Genomic DNA, 7,191 nt, shown 5'->3' with positions numbered 1-7,191 from the left:
TCCTAACTGGTCCCTTTTCTTCTTCGGTCCCAAATCGAATCATTCTCCCTCCTTCTCCTTCTCTGGGCACACCGGGGATCCATTTTGATCCCTAAAGGGATAGGTGCAGGGGTAGGGTATGGATGGGAGAAGGGTGGGAGCTCGAGGCTCATTCCGCATATGGGGGAAGGGAAGCAAGAGAATGACACTGGGGGCTTAGTGCTGGAGGAAGTCTTGGGTTGGGAGGAAGAGAGGTTTCTCGACTTGGGCTAGTAGGAGGGGAGACTGAAGCTGCCTTCTGGTCGTAGGTACGTGGCACTGTTCGGTCCACTAAAGTTGGCTCAGTGACTCTTGCCAGCTGTTTTGTGTGTGTGTGTGTGTGTGTGTGTGTGTGTGTGTATGTTTGGTCACTCAGTTTCCCCGGGAGCTGGCAAAACACTGTAGTTGGCATTTCCAAAGTGCTGCCCTCCGAAGAGGTGGAGCCGGGAGAGAGCTGGGGATGGGGTTGGAGAGACGCATGCGGTGGAGCTCATCATTCCCTGTCCACCCCCTCTCCTGGGTCGTCCCTCCCCGGGAGCCGCTGCGTTTCTGCCTCGCAGCTCCTCTCCACGCCTCCAGATTCCCCTGAAGCAGCTTCGCGCTCTCTCCCTTCGTCTCACTCTTTCCCCACCTGCAGGGGGCCCACGGAGCTCCGGCAGTTTCCCTGCGGCGCGGACTGAGTGGGAGCTTAGCGCAGCTGCTCTCGCAGTGGCCAAGGCTGCCGCTGGGTTTGCGGCTGACGAGGCGGCGGTTCGCGCTGCGCGCAGCGATCCAGCACCGCTCGGGAAACGCTCCGGCTGAGGCAGCTGCAGCGGTACTAACTCCCTTCGCGATCCAGATCAAGAACCCCCGTAGGTGGGCAGCGGATCCCGGAGCCGGCAGCCGGCAGCGCGAGGCTCCCAGCAGCTCCTGCCGCGGCAGTCCCGCGGAGCGCACTGTCAGCGTTTGGTGCTGCCTATGGGAGCTTCTCGAAGCGCCAAAAAGTGGCAGGACCTCAGGAGTCTGAGCCAGGGAGGGCAAGGCAAGTATCTCTGCGTGGGAGACGGGAAAGGGGCGGGGGTGCGAGTCTCCCATTTCTTCTTCTTATCCCCAACAGTTCTCTCGCCATTGCCCCTTTCTCGACCAAAGCTCTCCTTCCCCCAAACCGAAACCCCTCTGCAGCGCTTAAGCTTGGGTTCTGGCACTGGCCCTTTACTTTGACCACTAGCCCGCTGTGAGCGCTTCCTTCTAGTGTGTTACCGGATTGAGAATGTAAAGGTTGGATTCCATTAAAGGCTTTGTGGTGTTTTGTTTGTTTTGTTTTTGAGGGAAGGGAAGTGAACGAACTGCGTTTCAAATGGCCTCACACACCGTTTCTTTCTCCGCTTTCCCCCATCCCAATTCTTATATTTCTTGTTGTGGAGAAATTCTCTTGTGCTCTCAGATTGAACATGCCCCAAGAACCTTCGATGAAAGCAGCTGGGAGTTCTTTTGTGAGGCAGGAGAGAGAAAAATGCCCCTGGCTTCTGTGGCTCCTGGGTGTGTGTTTCCCCCGCCCCCCGTCTTGGGCTGGACACCTGTTGGATTTCCTCTGGCAGCCAGGTCTTAGGCTTTGTGCCCTGTGCTGCTAAAACCCACATTAGTGGCTAGAAACCTGAGAAACCTCGATTGTTCTTTGACTGGGGCCAGGAGTTCCTTCGGATGTGTTTAACTCGACCCTGAGGGGTCCCTGATCTCTCCTCTTGGCCTCAGGCGGGGCTGAATGACATACCCAGGGGCTTTAAGTGACAGCTAGTGCGTGGCATCAGCCTTCACTTTACATTTTGATTTCTTTGGTCGGTGGAGACAGGATTCGTCTCAGTTTTCTTTCTTCTTTGCACCAACCCCCATCCTTTCCCATTTACCTGAAACCGCAAGAAATGCCCAGAACTGAAGTTTGATTCTTTCCTGCTAAGTCACCAAGCCCTGGGATCTCACCTTTCTCTTAGAGCCCCCTAAGCCTCCTTCCTGTGCCATAGTAAATCGCAAATTACATGGGAGTTTTGTGGTTGTTTTGCGTTTTGATAGAAGATATCCCGGGACTTTGCCCTGAAAGATCACTGAAGAATTAATTCATCGTTATAGAAGGCATTTGTGGGAATATTGCTTCTCCGATCAGCCTTGGGAAACCAGGTGCATTTTCGAAGATATGTTTATTTGCACCACTACAACGTGCATGATGTAATGTAGTGAGGTGGCTTGAATATAAGCCATGATAAATGCAGACTTGCTGGTGCTCATTCTTGTAACTCCTACTCTTTCCTTTAAAATTTGCAGTGGGACAAGCAGTTTGGTTTATATTCTACTTTTCCTGGAGGCTAGAAAGCAGAAGTCAGAGGGCAAAGGAAGGAAATAAAGTTACAGTTAGCAGGGAGAAATATAATGTAAAGAGCATATATGCCAGCTTGTTGCCTTTCTCTTCTTTGAAGGAGGGAAGGAAACCCACAGGAGAGACTGCAGAGGTGAAACAAGGGATGTATAATGTTTAGGCAATGTTTCCATTTGCTTGGAAGAATTTATTATTTATTAATATATTATTAATTGCCTGGTAGAATTTAATTTCACTTGTGAAATGTGATGGCCTAGCTGATTAGTACTCAAAATAGCCCTCACCATTAATACAGTTAGCATTTCTTATATAGTTATATTGTTGGTGGGTTTTAAATCGCTAGTATACAAAGTATATAGAGGGGCAACTAGGTTGCTCAGTGGATAGAGAGCCAGGCCAGCCCTGGAGGCAGCAGATTCTGGGTTCAAATGTGATCATTTGAAACTTCCTAGCTGTGTGATGCTGAGCAAGTTACTTAGTACCAATTGTCTAGTCTTTACTACTCTTCTGCCTTGGAACAGACAGAAGGTAAGTGTTAAAACAAAAGCAACCTCCCAAAACAAACCGTATATATGTGTATATATGTGTACATATGTATGTACATTTATATGTGTGTGTATATAGTTTTAAGGATCCAATAAGATAATCAATGTAAAGTACTAGCAAAGTACCTGGGATATATCAAGCATTCTATAAATGTTAATTATTATTATTATATATTATGATATTATATCATTATTTATTAGGGTATAATATATACATTATATATTCTTATATTCTATAGATAATATAATACATGACTATATATTCTTATATTGTATTACTCTATATTATGATATAATATTATATACATGATATATTATTATATATCCTTATATGACATTGTTCTACATTATGATATAATATATTCTTATATTCTAGAGATAATATAATACATTATTATATATTCTTGAATTCTTATATAAAATTATATACATAATATAATACATTCTTATATTATATTATTATATATAATATGTTATTATATATTTTCTATATATATATTTTTTGGTATGACTTGTGATTTCATGAGTGTAGAAGTCCCTGGGAAGAAATTTTATGGTTTGCAAAATACCTTACTATACTCTATTTACTTGCCATTATTACTCATATTTCATAGATGAGTGAGTGACTTGCCCAAGGTTCCACATCTAATAACTATTAGAGTCAGTCTTTAGTTTAATTAGACTAAAGGTTTTAGGGCTTTGATTGAGGGCTATTAATGCAAATTGGCAATTACTCTGCAATTTATGGCTTAGAGAACTGCCTGGGGTTTTGTGCAAATAGTTAGGTAACTTGTCTAGGAGATAGCAGGTCAGCCTAACTTCTAGGCTTTCTCTCTATTGAGTAGGTTTCTATTGCTTTATCTATAATTGGGGGAAATAATGAGTAAATTAATGAATAATAATAGCTTCCATTTACATAGACCTTGATCCTCCAAATAATTTGGTGGGATAGACTCTATTATTATTCCCACTTTACAAATGAGGAAGCCAAAGCAGAAAAGGTGAAGTTACTTGCTCAGGGTCCCTACACAGCTAGAAGTGTCAGAAGTGGTGTCCTTCCTTTACTCCAAGCTAATATATAGTTTGCTTAAGCAATAGGTTTTAGGACTTTTTTTTTTAAACCTTTACCTTCTGTCATAAAATCAATACTAATTATTGGTTCCAAGGCAGAAGAATGGGAAGGGCTAGGCAGTTGGGGTAAAGTGACTTGCTCAGGGTCACACAGCTAGAAAGTGGGGTTTAAGACTTTGTAACCTACAGGAACTGGGGATAATTATAAGAGAAACTGAATTATAAGTCTCCATATTTCGGATGGTCAACAGATGTTTTTTTGAGTATCTACTATGTGATATTTCACATTGGGTAATGGAACAAAGCAGATGTGATTTCTTTGGTAGAGAGAACTCCTAGAGAAGAAAATCCTTCAACAAATGCAGATTGACAGTTGCTCTGTGGTTCATTATCTTAAAGGGTTGCTTGAGATAGGGCACTATGCCTAGAGACAGGAGATCCTGGGTTCAAATGTGCCTCATAAACTTTCTATCTTTGACCCCTTGGGCAAGTCACTTAATCCCCCATTGCCTAGCCCTTACTACTCTTTTACTCAATATACAGTATTGATTCTAAGATGACAGATAAAATTTAAAAATAAAAAAAAGAAAGAAAAGAAAGAAAATGTTTGATGCCAGATTTGAACCCAAGTCCTACCAACTCCAGACCACTCTATCCACTGAGCCACCTTGCTGCCCTTGTATTTATGATTTATGGACACTAAACCTTCCTGTTAACAGAACATAAGTTGTCAGGGCAGTGAAGTAATTCAGTTGATTGAGAACCAGAGCAAGAGAAAAGAGGTCTTGGATTCAGATTTGACCTCACTGTGGGACCCTATGCAATTGATTCTTGTCATTGACTAATCATTACCACTTGATAATATAATAACCACTAGTTATTACCCCTCTTCTGCCATGGAACCAATACTTAGTATTGATTCCAAGATGGAAGGCAAGGGTTAAAAAACCAAAAGAACAGAAGTTGTGAAATGAACATTTGGCATTTTAAATTGAAGAACAAAAACAAAGGTAACTTTATTACTTGGTTAATTGTTCTTCCTGGCATTGCTAATTAGTGGACGTTTTCTCTCTAGCTAGAAATATATACACTCTAGGTTTACGTATCCAACTGAGTGTGATATATTAAAAAGAACTTGAAATGTGTTGTTAAGAAACCTGGATTCTAGTCCTGTCTCTGAAATTTGCTGGTGGGTGCAATTAGGTAGCTCAGTAGATTGAGAGCCAGGCTCAGAGATGGGGAGTGCTGGGTTCAAAACTGGTCTCAGACACTTCTTAGCTGTGTGACCCTGGGCAAGTCACTTAACCTCTATTGCCTAGCCCTTACCACTCTTCTATCTTGGAATCAATATACAGGATTTATGCTAAGACAGAAGGTAAGAGTTTTAAAAAAAAAAAGGTAAGAAATTTACTGATGATGTGACTGAGGGCAACCCATTCGACTTTCCTGAACCTCAATTTTCTCATCTGCAAAATGTGGATAATCATATTTGTCCTGTTTACTCTTGTGAAGTTAATAATGGAGAAATTACTCTGTAAACCGTAAACTGGTAGCTAAATATGAGTTGTTTTCTTTATTAAGTGCTAACTGTTATTGAGAGAATGGGGTATGGACCTATCATTGCATTGGAGTAGGGAGCTCCCAAGGAGAAAACCCACCCAGGTCACCATCTTCAATGTAATTTATCATTAAAGAAGTGCCTAGAGCACTGTGAATTTAAATGACTTGTGCAGGATCATACAGTATGTGTTAGAGGTAGAATTTGAACCCAGGTCTTCCTGATCTCAAGACCAATTCCCTAACCATTACATGACAATTCCTGTTATATCTATTTTTAAAAGTAATGATTATCATCCCAGAAGGCTACTTCAACCCTAGACTTCTCTGTCTGTACCCTCTGCCCCATTGCCTCTCCCTTTGAATGGTCAGATCCTCCCCCAAACCTTCATTTTATTTTGATTTTTTAATTTGATTTTTATTGTCATGCAAAACACACTTCAATATTGGTCATTATTGTAGAACCAAATTCATACTTAAGCAAAATGCTCAAATAAAAACATAAATACCCTGATATGAAAGATGACCCCAACAGTTCTTTCTCTGGATGTGGAGAGCATTTCTTTCAGACCTGGCCCAGATCATTGCATTGCTGAGAGTACCCAAGTTTTCACAGATAATCATTATCCAATATTGCTGTTTCTGTGTACAACATTCTCCTGGTTCTGCTTATTTCACTCTGCATCAGTTTTTGCAGATCTTTCCAACTTTTTCTGAAATCATCTTACTTATCATTTCTTATAGAACAGTAGTATTCCCTTACCAACATGTACCATAATTTGTTCAGCCATTCCCCTATTGATGGACATCTCCTCAATTTCCAATTCTTTGCCACCACAAAAAGAGCTGCTAGAAATATTTTTGTGCAAGTAGGTTCCTTCCCCTTTTTAATTATCTTTTTGGGATACAGACTCAGTAGTGGTATTACTGGATCAAAGGGTATGCACGATTTTGTAGCTTGTTGGGCTAGTTCCAAGTTGCCCTCCAGAATAGTTGAATCAGTTCACAACTCCACCAATAATGCATTAGTGTCCTAATCCAAACCTCTATTTTAAGGAGTATTCCCAGGCCAGCTATTTCTTCATTCCTTTCCAGCTGTACTTCCGACAGTTTGAACTATCACATTCCCCACCAGATACCTTCCTCTCTGCTAGCCCCTTGTCAACTCTTTATATGTGTTTTCTTCCTTAAAAAAAAAAAAAACAACTACAAACTAAAACTCTTATTTTCCATTTTAGAATCATTACTGTGACAGAAGAACAATAAGGGCTAAGCAATTTGGGTTAAGTGACTTGCCTAGGGTCATACAGCCAGGAAGTATCTGAGGTCAGATTTCAATCCAGGACCTCCCATCTCTAGGGCTGGCTCTCTATCCACTGAGCCACCTAGCTGCCCCTGTATGTTGTTTTCCTCCATTAGAATGTAAGGTTCACAAGGACAGGGGCAATCTCTCTGCTTGTATTTGTGTTTCCAGCGCTTGGTATAATGCTTGGCACACAGTAATGCTTAATAAGCACTTGTTGACTTGGTTCATCATGAGCTTGTTAATATTTTAAGGATATTTCTTCTTCCTTGACAGCCCTCTGCATTCTGATGAAGGCTTCATATAAACCTCAGGTGATCACTTAGAACTCCTAAGCCCAGTGGCAATGC

The sequence above is a fragment of the Gracilinanus agilis genome, chromosome 3 (genome assembly GCF_016433145.1).
Source record: "Gracilinanus agilis isolate LMUSP501 chromosome 3, AgileGrace, whole genome shotgun sequence".
In the NCBI taxonomy this organism is placed as follows: domain Eukaryota; kingdom Metazoa; phylum Chordata; class Mammalia; order Didelphimorphia; family Didelphidae; genus Gracilinanus; species Gracilinanus agilis.
The sequence above is the reverse complement of the archived record's forward strand: the minus strand, read 5'-3'. Positions refer to the sequence as shown.